General features: G+C 39.1%; 1 protein-coding gene across 2 annotated transcripts in view; it reads left to right on the top strand.

The window, feature by feature from the left end:
- Positions 1-17,694, top strand: part of LOC130433452 (glutamate receptor ionotropic, NMDA 2D) — a 93,665-nt gene that overhangs the window by 21,903 nt on the left and 54,068 nt on the right. Inside the window, exon 1 of one of the 2 annotated variants that reach the window (XM_056763332.1) lies at positions 3,479-3,635. The exons of the other annotated variant lie outside the window; for it this stretch is intronic. The gene's annotated coding sequence lies outside the window, so the exon portion shown is untranslated. Of the gene's footprint in view, positions 1-3,478; positions 3,636-17,694 lie in introns of those variants that run through there. 2 annotated transcript variants of the gene reach the window in all.

Below are 17,694 nucleotides of genomic sequence, written 5' to 3'. Positions count from 1 at the left end.
CTATACATACTTCCTCAACAAATCCAGCTCTTGTTTGCAACATGAATGCTTCTTAGCATAGTAGCAAATCAGACTGTACTACACAGTCAATGTAGTTAAACGCAACAGTCAGTTTTCTTCGGACTGCTGATTTTGGTTTTACTATGACTGGTATAACTGGATAAGGCTAAACAAGACCTGTCATCTTTTAGATACCATTTAAGAAAACAAGAAAAGTCAGAGGTGTGAAGAAGAATAAATGCATACTGAACACACAGGCTTTTCTTGAACTGTGAGAGGTGTTTGAGCGAAGATGTCAATAAATATTTATGTTGCATGTTATTTTACATTCATATATATAATATTTTATTATAAACATAATATCAAAAAGATGTCTTGGACATGCCAGGTTTTGTTTTTATTTGATTGTTTAAAGTATTGGATTGATTTATTTAACCCTGAAGTTAAAGGGATAGTTCACCCCAAAATGAAAATTCTTCCAAACCTGTAAAAACAAATTACATACCCCTTTGACTCCCATAGTATATAGTTTCCCTACTATGGCAGTAAAAGAGGGATGAGATCTGTTTGATTACTGACATTCTTGCAAATTTCTTACTACAAAGAAATGTATACAGGTTTGGAACAACCTGAGGGTGAGTAAATGATTGATGAATTTTTTTTTCACCAAAAAAAAAATCATTTTGGTCGAACTATCTATTTAAAATGATCAAGAAGAAAGAGCAGAATAGTTGACACACACTCCATGACTGGTAGGCTGAATCTTTCGCCAGCTGAGAGCACTGATTTGCTGGGTCCTTTACTGATATTTCTGAGAATCTCTGCACACACTGGGATAACCCCTGGTGTTTACGATGATGAAGGACTTTCCAATCTTCTTGTTGAGTTTCCATCTGACCCGCTGAAAACCTCTTGAGAGAGAAAGAGACCGAGGGATCTTGAAAGATGCAGCATCATGCCATTATTACACTCTAAAAAAATCTATGTAAAAATAGGGCACATTATACTTTATTAATATGAAGGAATTTTCCATATTAATTTTTACAATTGTTTTACCTGTATTTAATTTTTGCACTGCATTAAATTTTATTTTAGCATTAACCAAAATGTCTGTAAAATAAAGGAAAATGTACTGGTAATTTTCTGCCAGTACTTTATCCGTTTTTTACGGGATTTTTTTTACAGTGTATGGTATATGAAGCTGTTCAGTGAGAGAAAAAGATTATAAAACGGAATTATAAGTAATCATAGAAATGAGCCTATATCAGGGAGTGTAGGCCCATGCATTCTATCAAGACTGTATCCCTGAACGCAACATTACAGAACCGAAACAAGCACGCTGAGCTTAAAAAATGAATTATTTGTAATTCTTTAGAAATTCATAAATGTAAAAAAGGCTGGGTTTGCTCATTACATTACACAGCTAACGATTTTAACGCCGTTCCTTCTAACTGCTTATGAAAACGCATGTGCGGCTGCAATTTGTTTCATTTTGGTGATTCCACGTTTTAAACGGGCTCCGGAAAAGCCAGTATTCAGTCACACAGCGAAAGAAAAATCTTGAAGAGGAAGAAAATGTTTTCAAGAAATGAAATGTATCGGATTTGAACAGAGCCTCTCTGCGAGGGCACCGTAAAGGATTAGCCCTATTCTTCTCAGAAGGTCGGTGACAGCGCAAAAGTACTTGGTTATTTTCTATTACAGCTCGGACCTAGAAAAAAATTCAATCGTCGTCGAGGTCTCCGAGTGCGAAAGGAAAGTCTGTTTGGCACTGAATAGGGCTCTCTCACTTTCTCCATCTTCCCCAGGCTGTTTTTCTCTTTAGTTCCTCTATTAGCGTCTTCTCTGCTTTTCCCTCGCGTCTAGTTGTTTTATCCGACACTAATGCCAGATGCAGTGTCATAGTCGGTATTATTGTCTCAAGGCCTGAATTAACCTTCAGTGTGTTTCCTATAAGCCTTCTATACACCTCTGGCGAAAATCCAAACGTTTCCGGCGGCTTAATTCCGCCACCTACTATTAATTTGATTGAAGGGATATTTCTTTATCAACTCCAATCAAAGTTTGTAAGTACACGAGGAAAGAAACACCAACACATAGAGGGAATCGAGAGAGGGAAAGAGGGAAGCCTTTGCGTTTCCCAATTTGATTTGATAGGATTTACGTTATCAATGTTTACTCAGCCGTTGTGCTGTGAGCTATAACTCAAATAACAGTACACATATACAAAGAGAGAGCAAAGGGCGCGAACATAAATTCCACTAAATTAAACTCTTTAATTCGCGTTCACTTCACATTTGGCTTGGAGGCAAACCGTTTTACATGACAGATTAACTTTATGTACAGTACTGTCAGCTGTACTGTAACCGAACATCTACGAAGGTCCATCTGCTGTCTTGCAAAATCATTGTGATGACGAGTTCTATTAAGGGTCTGCAATCGTTTATAATGAAACATTTATGAATGAAAATAACCAGCTACTCGGGGATGTGATGATGGAGTTTTACAGTTGGTCGACAGAAGATCTTGTACGCCAAGATGGTTTGATTCGCATCCAGTTTGAGCTCTTGCAGAGAGAATGCGTCTTCATCTGAATACAGGAGAAAACGGTCCAGTACCATATGCTTAAAAAGGCTGAACAGCATTTCATCAATAGCGCTGCGTCACGCTCTGTAATGTTTGTAGACCTTCTAAAAAACATTGACTATGAATCATTCGAGCCCACTAAATAAAACACGTCGAGTGTCAGTATTAATCACGAGTTATTGAGCTATGTGACCGTGTTTACAGATAAAACAGAAAAAATACTTGTCAAATGTACTGATTATTTTGATTACCATCATCACTTATTTCTTAGAAAATAGGCATCGATTCTTTATCGATACCCCAGCGTAGTCACCAGTCGGTTCAATACACGGATCATTTCCTTGGCGTAAGTAACGGTAACTCGCCAATAAACGCGCGCGCGCACACGACCAGTGCGTATTTCGCATGATCACGCCGTATGGAGACACGCGTGTCTAGTAGCGCTCGCATGTCGACGGACGGTCATTGTAAGGGACGCACAGCGTTTTACTCACAAGCGGCGATACGGCACCATTGATTCGCAGTCCGGGATGATGAGACGCGGAGGGGGCTGCGAGGGGCATGCAACAGAGGACCGAGTGGCTATTGTAAATATGTATATTGCATGATTATATGCGAGGGAGAGGAGGTGTGTATGCGTGCTTTGTGGGGAGGGAGGTAGAGACAGGCGGAGGAAGAGACCTCAAGCCACCCAGTTATTAATATTATTCCACACCGCTAAGTTTAGCATTCAACACGTGTCGCTAGTGAGGGAGAGTGAGGGAGAGAGAGAGGCGGGAGGCGCGTGCGCGAGAGTGAGGGAGGTTGACGGTTGCTAGGTGACGAGGCGCATATACTGAATTTTAACAAAAGAGCGGAGAAAGAGGGAGAGAGGGAGAGAGAGGAGGGAGAGGGAGATAGGTAGAGAGAGCTCGCGAAAATTGAATACATGTAGAATATAATATATTTCTAGGTGTATTTTCCCCGGAGAAACCGCAAAAAGGATACCTCGAGGGGAATGATGTGAAGAGAATGGAGGGCCGAGGGGGGACAGGCGAGTGAAAAACACAGTAAGTAACAGTTTATTGAATACAGCTGTGCTTCTGCATGGACTTGACTGAAGGAAAATGCGTGGAGCGAGGACATGCCACTCACAGGGCACCGGCGGTTCCGGGTGAGGGTACTTTGATGCGCTGTATGTGGAAAAGATGGATGGCACGCGATTGAGAGATGGATACGGTCGGCGCGCGCGGGGTTTGACCCTTCTGTCATTGCTGCACGCGCGCACATATGCCAGTGCTTATAAACCCACTTGTTCCTCAGTGAAACATGCACTCACGCAGTACATAGCATACTTCGACTTTTCTTACACTCTTACCGCACAGATGCGCGGACAGGTTACAGCAACATGCAGAAACGACCAGGCAGCGCCTGGAAACGACACGGAGACACGCGCAGTCTGCGGGCATAATTAGTGCTTTTCATAAAAACAACAACCGCAAAGCAACTTAATATTAAAATGTGTTTAAAATGCTCCGTGCACGGTACAGTTAATGATCATGTCGCTGTTGCGCGCTGTCAGACCACTCGGTTCCAGTTGTGTATGCAAACTGCGGATTTATAAATATTACTGAGCAGAGTTGTCTATGTGTGTCTGTGTGAGAGAGTGCTGATACTCTTGGCATTTCGGCACCGTGCAAGCTTATTTCAACATTAGCTTGGAATTATCAATTTGACAGTGTTATTTTTATTTGTTCAACGGGAGAATGGAGAATTTATTCTAGATGTGCGCTGTCTATTACAGTGATTTTTCAAAGTCTGGTGATTTGCTTTTTAATAGTTGAGTAAGAAATCTGTAAGATTTATGAACAGCCCTCATTATGTTAATTTCATATGAGCCTGCGATAGGCCCGCCGTTTTCCTCGTGCGATATGAATCAAACCGTTGGCGTTTAAATGAAGCAAAATCGTTTATATGGGGCTTCTGCTTTATGTTCCATAATAAGTTTTATTCCCTCCTTGTGCTAAACTTATTAAAGCTTATAATGATGGAACCTTGAGTACTGGAGAGGGACTACAAGGTCTTATGTCTATCAAACAGGCCTGAGATCAGTGTTAAACTGTATGCATTATACAAAGAAAACATTTCAGTTCATTTAAGTTACAGCATGTTTTGCAATTTGACCTCGCTGCCATTTGTTAAACTGTCCTATTATCCTGCACTAAAAGTAGGTTGTGAGATGTATCTTAAGCTGTTGAAATAGACAAATAGTGTGTTTGTCACTTGAATCATCATGTACTGCATGCACTCACATACATACACACTGCAGTGCTGTAATGCGCACAGTGATGTTAATGTGTTGCCTTCAGTGTCAGCTTCACTCCAGCGGTCTGTACAGATGCTTCCCAGGCTTTTACTGTAAAGGAGGGGGAGTGAAAAGACGAAAGGGTATGGAATGAAAGAAGGCGTTAAAGAATAATGCACAGCATCGAGGATGTAGCTGGAAAGGTGTCGATAGAAAAGGACACGCAGGGAAACATGGTGGGAAAAGGAATAGCTTAAGCTGAAAAGCTTGGCATAAAGAGAAGGAGTGAGCAAGAGGAGGAAGAGAAGAACGTGGTTGGAGGGCGCAGGCTGAGAGATGAGAGTAGCTTGAATCAACGTTTGCATTTCCCCCTTACCTTTTCCTCCTGTTTTCAGTGCATCGATTCTTTATCTTCTCTTTTACCTTTACTCTCTATCCTCTCTATCTTTTCTTCCCTGAGGCTTTGAGGCTCTAGAGCATTCCTGCTTTTTAACATCTCTTTTTTGCACTCTCTTACCCTCTCCTCTTTTTCATTCAGTATCTCATCAGCATGTGTTGCCTTGTTTCTCCCTCTCTTTATTAACTCTATTTAGTTCTGATAAGTCCAGTATACCCCAAACTGCATCCAACTCCCCATCCAGTATCCCCTGTTCACTTAAATGTGACTAATTATGGTAAAGCTCATTAACACAGAACATCAATTAGTCTTTAACAAGATCATAGGCTGGTGTGTGAAAGAGATTACATTGCTCCTCACTCTCCTAGCTCCCCACCGGTGAGACTGGCCTGCTATTGATAAAGGCCACGCTAATTTACATTAGACCTCAGACAGACTTTGGGTGAACAGGGTCAGATGTAGGAACCGTAAGCACATGGGACCACACAGTCACTTAGACATTCAGGCCTATGTTTTACACACAAACCAGGTCAAGATTTTTCTGCTTTAAGTTTCTACACAGCAGAAGCTGAGCCAAAGGGATAGTAAAGGAGCAGTTTGAGAGCAGGATTCTGAAAACAAAAATAAGTGTTATTTAACAAAAGCTGGAAACGTTAGGATGTTAGGAGGAAATGTATTGCTGTTAACAGAGAAAGTGTACCACTTCGGCATCCTGTTCTAAACTGCCACGAGTTTCCACAGGAAGCCGAGTCCTCCCTTTCCTCATCTCCACGGTTACTGTAACCACGGATATTTCGATCTAACTACAATTGTAGGCTTTTACAGTTACCACGGAAATCCCTCCAAGACCTCTCTCACTTCGAATGCACTATTCACCTGACAGCTGAATCTTAATCTGAGTTAACTAACACCCTGGGAGCTCACAACATCCTAGAGTTCAGTCTTCCCCAATATCAAATCAAAGAAGAGTCAATATGACGTTATTGACAGGTTTAAAATAACAATGGCTGGGTATCATGCCAGCGAGGCTGTGCTTTTCCCTTGGGAGGGCTGTAGTGATAAGACAGGTATTGTGATTCTGTTTCTGTGAAGTGGAGAGGGGCTGTTGGCTTATTGCAAGGATGTGTACAGCAGCTGTTGGGTGAAACGAGATGAGATTCTGGGGCAGTGAAATGGCACAGATAATGGTGGACCAGGCTGAGGAGACATTTTGGGCTTGATGTATTCAAGGTGCATATTGATTGCATTGACAGGTTTCTGTCCAGTAATGGATGCTACTTTATGTTAATGGAGAAAGAAAGAAACGAAAGAAACATGCCTCTTAAAGAACAAATATGAACGGAAGTACTTCACAGATATGATTTATTGAGATATGAGTGCATGCTTGGAAATTTTGCACAAATGGTCTAGTTTTATATTTGTGTGTATTTTGTAATAGCAAATAAAGGCTGAATTTCTCAACTTTGATCTGAACTGATATACTGTATTATAGGGCTAGCCATCACACAGTTGTGAACATTGTAAACAGCTACAAAATAAAACACTGGGGATGACATGCTAACTGACTGTCATCACACAAACTTGCATGGAAATAAATGGTTTACCATAGTTAGGAGGCATGTGACGGATTTTTCAACATGTAGGCATGAGGGCTGTTGAAAATGTTGCTGTTGCTCTGTGTTTTATCAGTTATTTGGTCTGACTAGATGGTTTCATTTTATCAACATAAACAAACATGACAAGCTCACTTTTGTGACCCCTGCTGAACTTCCGGTACACATACACATTTAAACTAGTTAAACTAGTCTCTCCAACATTTTGAATTTAGACTCCGATACCAAGCTTAAAGCCCCCGTGAACCAGAAGTTGCGGTCGTTTTTGACGCATTTCAGAGTAAAATGGAATTAGAAAAATAATAATGAGCGTGAATTTCGTCTTCCTCTGCAATTGGATTTATAAAAACAGCCGTTGCAGTTTGCAACTGAACTGGCAGCAAGGTGAAGGGGAGGAGTTATCGGATACTCCGCCCAAGCCGTCTAACATATGTAATTTAAGATGTATAGTCATTACAGGAAGGAGGCACATTTTCTGATTTTAACTAAAGATTTTGAGGGCAGACAAATTTTAAAAGGAGTGACCCATATTGATAAACTATTTACAAGAAACGCTGCAATATCTTTATTATAATAATCTATTTTTAGGGACCATTCACCAAAAAAATAAATATTATGTCACCATTTACTTACCCTTGACTTGTTCCAACTATGCATACATTTCTTTGTTTTGCTGAACAGAAAGATATATAAGAATTTAAGAATACTTAACCAAAACGTTCTTGGCCACGGTTGACTACCATAGTAGGAGCAATGACCAAGGTGGTCAAAAGTGCCACAGAACTTTTTGCTTTCTTACATTTTTTAAAATATCTTCTTGTTCATCAAAACAAAGAAATGTATACAGATTTGAAACAACTTGAGGGTGAGTAAATGAATGCCGGATTACATTTATTGGGTGAACTGTTCCTTTAAAGGCTGTGTAGGCAATCCTGTCAAGAAATGTCAAAATAAATATCTACTGTGGACCTGGCGAAAGTGTTTTTAATAAAAGAGAAGCTAACGTTTGCTACATATTCGCTTAGTCTCACGTTTAATCAGAGTTAGGTGTTAAAGGAGGCATAAATTAAAATCACAATTTTAACCTGAGCTTTTGTTATATAAGATGGAATCGTATTCAAGCGAACATCATGTACATGTCAGAACTGAAAACTTCCTTATTACTGAGATTACATCTGTTATTGACACCAGGCCCAGCGAACGCCAGGTTCTGAAATGCACCTATCTATGACGACATTGATAGTTTGAACACCGCCTCCACAGAAAAAATATCAACGACTACTTCTCTAGCCCTGCACACGGGTTTGCGCATGACAGTACTAGGTAGAACCAGGTAGAGCGAGCAAGCAACTAACAAACATGCCGTTAAAGATATCTTAATATTGTGCCATCCCTGGTTGTGGAAGAACACAGTCAGTGCATAACCTTCCTTCGGATTCCGATATTAGGAATGCGTGGTTAAAGTTTATTTTTAAAGATGTTCCAGCTCATGTGGGAAATACATGGAGCGTTTGTTCGTTTCATTTCTCCGAGGATTCCTTTGTCAACAAGGCAGAGATACTGGATTTGTGGAGAGTTTAAAATAAAAAAGCAGTGCTGTACTTTCAATAGATCCGATAGGAATGGCGCAGCAATCTTATGTGAGTAAAATATTTTTGTACTATTCATTGTTAAAGATCGCTTGATGTGCCCTGAGCACTATTCACTCGAGATTAGTATTACATGGGAACTTCTAGTCATTTGTATTAATTGCAGAGGTTGTCTGTGATCTTAAGCCAGTGTGAATCACCATATCTGTGATTTGGTGGGCTCCAATATAATTTTTCAAGGTTTTATCCACCGTTTGCGAATAATGGAGGCTGTTTTGAAGTGTTTTGGCATTATTTTGGGTGCTGGGTCATATCCATAAGTTACCGGGAGTCTCTCCGTTTGTTTATTTATCATGGAAACTCTTGTAACATTTGAGACCCGCGGTCGCGTGATCTTTAGTCTGGTTCGGGATCACTGGTCTCAAATGCTGACAGTTACAGTCATAAATCATTTAACACAATGCAAGTATAGGCTACACAAACTATACGCAAAGCCTTGTCATCACATCCGGGAAATAAGTCAGTAAATTTGAGTAAATCTTCTGTATGCGTCATATGAAATACTGATGGGAGGAGGTAATTTATAAATCACAGGAAGTCTCCAGATAATACTAATGCCCTGCGAAAGCTGTGAATGGTGCTTATGTGTAACCTAACGTTACATCTCTAACCAAATTCACAGAAAGCTCCAACTACGCAAACTGCTATCCAATCAAAGCAGTGGGCATTTTTCTTTTAAAGTCTTCAGTGCGGAACGCCCATTAAAACTGATCGTTTGTAGAACTGGCCTCAAAACCAGTGTAGAACATTACTTCTTGTTTTTGATGTTTTTGAATTGTAAAAATCACGCAAACATCATAACTAGACCTCATACAACAGTATAAAACAATAAACAAGGCAAGTTCATGTTCATGTCTCATTTGTTTTGGAGGAGTCGTGGCTTTCGATGGTGATTCGAGAGAGGGAGGGATCATATAATTGCACGGCTAGCAGGCAAACGTTAGCATTTTCAAAATGAACTACTCTACTCTGCTTTAAGCAAGATTTTCTCTAAGATTGGTTGAAATGCCAAATATGTTATATATGAGTATGCACTCAACATCATATGTTTCTCTATATGGGCTCATCAAAACTGCAAATCGGGCCAAAAATGGGACTCAAATTGTGTACTGTAACTCAGCCTTAACAATGCACAGCATGGACATCTGATGGGCTAATAAGAGATCCAGTATGCAGTTCCAAAGGATGTCTAGTCATTCTTCAGCCTGTAGATCATTTTGGGCCTGTTTTGAAGTTAGTAAAGCATGTGATTCTTTTTTGGGAAATCACTTGTTCACAAATTGCTCATAGACTGTATTATTATTAAAGTATTACACATCAACTTTTGATGTCTTGACCATATTATGTCCTGCTCAATATCAATTAAGTATAAATGTAAGTGTTTTCAAAACTGAATAATTGAAGACATGAGTAGATTATTAGTGCCTGTAGATTATTTCTGATAACAATCCAAAGAAACCGTTAAACTAGCCGTTAAACTAGCTAAACTAGTCTCTCCAACATTTTGAATTTAGACTCCGATACCAGCTTAAAGTCCCTGTGAACCAGAAGTTGAGGTCGTTTTTACTTCCGTATTTTGACGCATTTCCGAGTGAAATGGAATTGCTTTCATCTTTCTCTGCAATTTGATTTATAAAAACAGCCGTTGCATTTTGCAAATGAACTGGCTGACAGTTGAAGGGGAGGAGTTATCAGATGGATAGTCATTACAGGAAGGAGGTGCATTTACACATTTTAGTTAAAGATTTTGAGGGCAGACATATTTTAAAAGGAGAATGACCCACATTGATAAACTATTTACAAGAAACGCTGCAATATTTCATGAAAATGTTTTTAATTTAGAATTTCACTAGGACTTTAACCGCTAGATGTCAATGTACCATATGTTTTTTTTAAATGCGACTGAACCGCAGGACCCATTCAACAAATTGTTTATGTAATAAAAAATGTATACAGTAAAATAATACAAATGTATTATCAGGCCATTTATTTTTTATTTTGATATATGCATATATAGGCTCTGCGGCTTTAGGGGAATGCCTTCTTAATAGAAGTCTAATAATTCATATTTGTAAATGAGAAAAAAATACTGACAGCATGCAAAGTTAAAACGCTATATAACCATTAAAATAAACATAAACCGAAAACAAGTTTCTTACTAAATTAGCCCTTCCATGCCATTTTCACCTTTTCACTTTCATACCAGAATTACTTTTAACTTTAAATTATTTCCCAATTAAAACGTTGTTCATTACAAAATGTGAACCTGCTTGTGAAAACGCGTCGAAAATGCTTTTAATTAAAGAGACGCTCCTGTTTGCTACATACTCGCTTCGTCTCACGTGTAGTCCGAGTTAAGTTTTAACGCTATGTCTTCTGAACGCGAGCGTCTCTTTTATCATAAACACTTTCAACACGTCTGCTGCAGGCATGTACTTTGACATGATGTGTGATGCCCATAGGTTCACGTGAAGCGCTAAGCATGTATTTTGAATTCCTGCTTGAACCGATCCAACAGCTTCTGGTCTGTGAGAACGCTCATTTGTTTTGGAGGAGTCGTGGCTTTGGATGGTGATTCGCGAGAGGGAGGGATCGTATGATTGCACTGCTAGCAGGCAAACAATAGCATTTTTCAAATTATCTACTCAGCCTTTAAGCAAGATTTTGTTGAAATGCCAAATATGTTAAATATGAATATGTACTCATCATCATAATCGTACATACTTTTTCTGTGAAGTCTGTCAACTCCGATTTGCAGGAACAAGGCCTTATATGTTGCTCTATATTGGCTCATCAAAACTGTAAATCGGGCCAAAAATGGGACTTAAATTGTTTAGTGTAATTCAGCCTTCACAATGCACAACATCGACATCTGATGGGCTAATAAGAGATCCAGTATGCAGTTGCAAAGGATGTCCAGTCATTCTTCAGCCTGTAGATCATTTTGGGCCTGTTTTGAAGTTAGTAAAGCATTTGATTCTTTTTTGGGAAATCACTTGTTCACAAATTGCTCATCGAATGTCTTGCTATTAAAGTGTTACACATCAACTTTTGATGTCTTGACCATATTATGTCCTGCTCAATATCAATTAAGTAAATGTAAGTGTTTTCAAAAGAGAATAATTGAAGACATGATTAGATTATTAGTGCCTGTAAATTATTTCTGATAACAATCAAAAGAAACCGTTAAACTAGCCGTTAAACTAGTTAAACTAGTCTCTCCAACATCTTGAATTTAGACTCCGATACCAAGCTTAAAGTCCCTGTGAACCAGAAGTTGAGGTCGTTTTTACTTCCGTATTTTGACGCATTTCCGAGTGAAATGGAATTTCTAATTAGAAATATAATGAGCGTGGCTTTCATCTTTCTCTGCGATTTGATTTATAAAAGCAGCCGTTGCATTTTGCAACTGAACTGGCAGCAGACTGACAGCTGAAAGGGAGGAGTTATCGGATGCTCCGCCCAAGCGGTCTAACATATGTAATTTAAGATGGATAGTCATTACAGGAAGGAAGTGCAATTTCAGATTTTAACTAAAGATTTTGAGGGCAAAGGAGAATGACCCATGTTGATAAACCATTTACAAGAAACGCTGCAATATTTCATGCTTTTTTATTTATCTCACTAGGACTTTTAACTGCTAGATGTCAATGTACCATATGTTTTTTTTAAATGCGACGGCACCACAGGACCCAGTCAGCAAATTGTTTCTTTCATAAAATGAACAACAAATGAAAGTCAACAAATCATTTATTTAATACAAATTGTATACAGTAAAAAAATAATACAAATTTATATTAACATTGGTTAAATAAAATATAAATAGTTATATTATTAGACACTACCCAAACCCAAACCGGAAGTTAACGGGGGGTCAGGTGCGTGCATCCGATGAAACGGCAACATGAGCTTTTGGAGTGTTGCAACCCTGTATGGTTAATTTTCCTAGGTCGGTCTGCATAGTTAAAGGGACCGTCCCCCTAAAATAAAAATGATGTCATCATTTACTTACCCTTGACTTGTTCCAAATCTGTATACATTTCTTTGTTCTGCTGAACAGAAAGATATATAAGAATTTAAGAATACTTCACCAAACAGTTCTTGGCCACCATTGACTACCATAGTAGGAACAATGACAAAGGTGGTGAAAGTGCCCCAGAACTTTTTGCTTTCTACATTCCTCAAAATATCTTCTTTGGTGTTCAACGGAACAAAGAAACTTTTAAAGATTTTTTTTTTCTACTGTGGTAGTTGTTAGTTGCTAATAACTGTTTGGTAACCAGTATTCTTCCAAATACCTTTCTTGTTCATCAAAACAAAGAAATTTATTCAGATTTAGAACAACTTGAGGGTGAGTAAATAAAGACAGGATTAACATTTTTGGTTGAACTGTTCTTTTAAAGTTTGTGTAGGCAATCCTGTCAAGAAACGTCATGCCAACTGCAGACACGTAGTAAGTGTTTTAATTAAAGAGACGGTCACGTTTTCTACATACTCGCTTCGTCTCACGTGTAGTCCGAGTTAAGTGTTAACGCAGTGTCTTCTGAACACGAGCGTCTCTTTTATCATAAACACTTTCAACACGTCTGCTGCAGGCATGTACTTTGACATGATGTGTGATGCCCATAGGTTCACGTGAAGCAGTGAGCACGTATTTTGAATTCCTGCTCGAACCGATCCAACAGCTTCTGGTCTGTGAGAACGCTCATTTGTTTTGGAGGAGTCGTGGCTTTGGATGGTGATTCGCGAGAGGGAGGGATCGTATGATTGCACTGCTAGCAGGCAAACGTTAGCATTTTCCAAATTATCTACTCAGCCTTTAAGCAAGATTTGGTTGAAATGCCAAATATGTTAAATATGAATATGTACTCATCATCATAATCGTACATACTTTTTCTGTGAAGTCTGTCAACTCCGATTTGCAGGAACAAGGCCTTATATGTTGCTCTATATTGGCTCATCAAAACTGTAAATCGGGCCAAAAATGGGACTTAAATTGTTTAGTGTAACTGAGCCTTCACAATGCACAGCATCGACATCTGATGGGCTAATAAGAGATCCAGTATGCAGTACCAAAGGATGTCCAGTCATTCTTCAGCCTGTAGATCATTTTGGGCCTGTTTTGAAGTTAGTAAAGCATGTGATTCTTTTTTGGGAAATCACTTGTTCACAAATTGCTCATCGAATGTCTTGCTATTAAAGTGTTACACATCAACTTTTGATGTCTTGACCATATTATGTCCTGCTCAATATCAATTAAGTAAATGTAAGTGTTTTCAAAAGAGAATAATTGAAGACATGATTAGATTATTAGTGCCTGTAAATTATTTCTGATAACAATCAAAAGAAACCGTTAAACTAGCCGTTAAACTAGTTAAACTAGTCTCTCCAACATCTTGAATTTAGACTCCGATACCAAGCTTAAAGTCCCTTTGAACCAGAAGTTGGGGATGTTTTACTTTCATATTTTGACGCATTTCCGAGTGAAATGGAATTTCTAATTAGAAATATAATGAGCGTGGCTTTCATCTTTCTCTGCGATTTGATTTATAAAAGCAGCCGTTGCATTTTGCAACTGAACTGGCAGCAGACTGACAGCTGAAAGGGAGGAGTTATCGGATGCTCCGCCCAAGCGGTCTAACATATGTAATTTAAGATGGATAGTCATTACAGGAAGGAAGTGCAATTTCAGATTTTAACTAAAGATTTTGAGGGCAAAGGAGAATGACCCATGTTGATAAACCATTTACAAGAAACGCTGCAATATTTCATGCTTTTTTATTTATTTCACTAGGACTTTTAACTGCTAGATGTCAATGTACCATATGTTTTTTTTAAATGCGACGGAACCGCAGGACCCAGTCAGCAAATTGTTTCTTTCATAAAATGAACAACAAATGAAAGTCAACAAATCATTTATTTAATACAAATTGTATGCAGTAAAAAAATAATACAAATTTATATTAACATTGGTTAAATAAAATATAAATAGTTATATTATTAGACACTACCCAAACACAAACCGGAAGTTAACGGGGGGTCAGGTGCGCGCATCCGATGAAACGGCAACATGAGCTTTTGGAGTGTTGCAACCCTGTATGGTTATATTTCCTAGGTCGGTCTGCATAGTTAAAGGGACCGTTCCCCCTAAAATAAAAATTATGTCATCATTTACTTACCCTTGACTTGTTCCAAATCTGTATACATTTCTTTGTTCTGCTGAACTGAAAGATATATAAGAATTTAAGAATACTTCACCAAACAGTTCTTGGCCACCATTGACTACCATAGTAGGAACAATGACAAAGGTGGTGAAAGTGCCACAGAACTTTTTGCTTTCTACATTCCTCAAAATATCTTCTTTGGTGTTCAACGGAACAAAGAAACTTTTAAAGCATTTTTTTTCTACTGTGGTAGTCATTAGTTGCTAATAACTGTTTGGTAACCAGTATTCTTCCAAATACCTTTCTTGTTCATCAAAACAAAGAAATTTATTCAGATTTAGAACAACTTGAGGGTGGGTAAATAAAGACAGGATTAACATTTTTGGTTGAACTGTTCTTTTAAAGTTTGTGTAGGCAATCCTGTCAAGAAACGTCATGCCTACTGCAGACACGTAGTAAGTGTTTTAATTAAAGAGACGCTCCTGTTTGCTACATACTCGCTTCGTCTCACGTGTAGTCCGAGTTAAGTGTTAACGCAGTGTCTTCTGAACACGAGCGTCTCTTTTATCATAAAAACTTTCAACACGTCTGCTGCAGGCATGTACTTTGACATGATGTGTGATGCCCATAGGTTCAGGTGAAGCAGTGAGCATGTATTTTGAATTCCTGCTCGAACCGATCCAACAGCTTCTGGTCTGTGAGAACGCTCATTTGTTTTGGAGGAGTCGTGGCTTTGGATGGTGATTCGCGAGAGGGAGGGATCGTATGATTGCACTGCTAGCAGGCAAACAATAGCATTTTTCAAATTTTCTACTCAGCCTTTAAGCAAGATTTGGTTGAAATGCCAAATATGTTAAATATGAATATGTACTCATCATTATAATTGTACATACTTTTTCTGTGAAGTCTGTCAACTCCGATTTGCAGCAACAAGCCCATACATGTTGCTCTATATTGGCTCATCAAAACTGTAAATCGGGCCAAAATTGAGACTTAAATTGTTTAGTGTAACTCAGCCTTCACAATGCACAGCAGGGACAATAAGAGATCCAGTATGCATTTCCAAAGGATGTCCAGTCATTCTGGAAGTCACTTGTTCACAAATTGCTCATCGAATGTCTTAAAATGTTAAACATCAACTTTTGATGTTTTGACCATATTATGTCCTGCTCAATATGAAATTAAGTTTGTAGTAATTACTACAAATTATAACATAGGTTGTTAGTTTAAAACATTTTATGTACACATTGCCTCACTCTCCACCCAGTTGTGTGTGTGTGCGCGCGCGTGTATGTGTGTGTGTGTTTTTGAGGGAAGGATAGATAGCGAGAGAGTATGTGTAATCAAGCGTGTGATGCACAGGTGTGCATTTTGGTGCATCAGTAATCTGATGTTTCATCTTTATAGGCTGTCTTGTTGCTGCCAAGTGTGTATATGTGCATGACTGTATTTTTTTATATTTGCGCTCATGTAGTTTTAATAATATACATATATGGAGTGTCGCTTTAGGATCAAACCTGTTCTGTTCTACATTCTCTTATTCTGCTATCGGCACACACTCTCTTAAAGAATGCTGATTGCATTTTATTTGGACATAGACATCGTCTCTGTGATTGAGGAGAGTGTTCTTGTGTTATTACAGCTATAATTTGCTGGTTAACTCACAGCTTGAGTACTGCTGAGCATGAGAGAAACTGTCTCATTGGGTAACAACTGTCTTCTGTTTTAGAGGAATAGGAGAACGCTAGTCAACATTCTTTAATTGACACTTTAATGTGAGGTGTGTGCTTCTCTGACACCAAGCATTTCTTCCATGGTTACCTCCATCATGTTTTTCTGAATAACTTATATTAAAAGTACAGGAATTAAATCTTTCCCCATTGCGCTCTCTCTCTCTCTCTCTCTCTCTCTCTCTCTCTCTCTCTCTCTCTCTCGCTCTCGCTCTATCTCTCTCTTTCTCTCTCTCTTTCTCTCTCTCTCTCTCTCTCTCTCTCTCTCTCTCTCTCTCTCTCTCTCTCGCTCTCGCTCTCGCTCTATCTCTCGCTCATCATGTATTACTTCCCGCTGCACTTGATAATTAGGGGCAATTGCACAAAAGCTACCTTGAGAGATTACCTCAAGTCTAATATACAAACTAATAACATGGTACTTTACATGTTTAATATGCTCACCCAGACAGCTCAACGCACAATCTTCAAGAACCTAGAAAGTGATGGGTGTGGCATAGCCGATTCCATCCAATGAGGAATAAATGTGGAATTTCATTTATGAAAACGTGTCTTCAGATGCTGTTGCCCTTAGGTGTTTTCTCTTCGTTTTTTATTTGATGAAGTCATAATATTTATTTTATTCCCCCTCATGTCTCCTCTTTGCGTTTTCATTAACGTGGATTCATGACACACTGTGACATGCAGGGGAACAGACGTTTCCACGACAGCCCAAATGACACAAAGCCGTGCAGTGGGAGCCTGTGTCTCCTGTTGAACAATCCAAACCGCTTGTTTCACAGCAGTTGTGTCAAAGATTTGAGGTCCACGACAGGCTTTTTGTCATGTTAACAACAATCCCATTGACCTTTAAAAATGACCATGTCAGACATAGAGTCAAAGCATTTCTTTAGCGGAGGGCAGATCAGGCCAATAACGCAACCGTTTTCGATTACATTTACATGAATTGTCATGGCAGAAACTCTCGTACCAAAGTGATTTGCAGGATGCCGCATACATTGTGCTGGGGCTGACCGCAGTGTGTTTGTGTTGTCTGTCCATGCGGCGGAGTGCCGGGGTGCACATGAGTCTAATTGTCATTACACTCATGGCATTTGTGAACATGTGCTTCCTATCACAAAATTTATAGTGTCGGCCTGAGTGTGCGGCATCATGTGTGTGTGTTCGGCCTGCGCATCTGTGCCTGAAATTACACGTTAGTGGGAAAGCCAAGTGTCCACTTGCAAGACTCTGTGCAAGTGTATGTCTGTGTGTGGCGTTTTGAGGCGGGCACA

This window comes from Triplophysa dalaica, chromosome 12 (genome assembly GCF_015846415.1).
Source record: "Triplophysa dalaica isolate WHDGS20190420 chromosome 12, ASM1584641v1, whole genome shotgun sequence".
Classification (NCBI taxonomy): domain Eukaryota; kingdom Metazoa; phylum Chordata; class Actinopteri; order Cypriniformes; family Nemacheilidae; genus Triplophysa; species Triplophysa dalaica.
The sequence above is the reverse complement of the archived record's forward strand: the minus strand, read 5'-3'. Positions and strand labels throughout refer to the sequence as shown.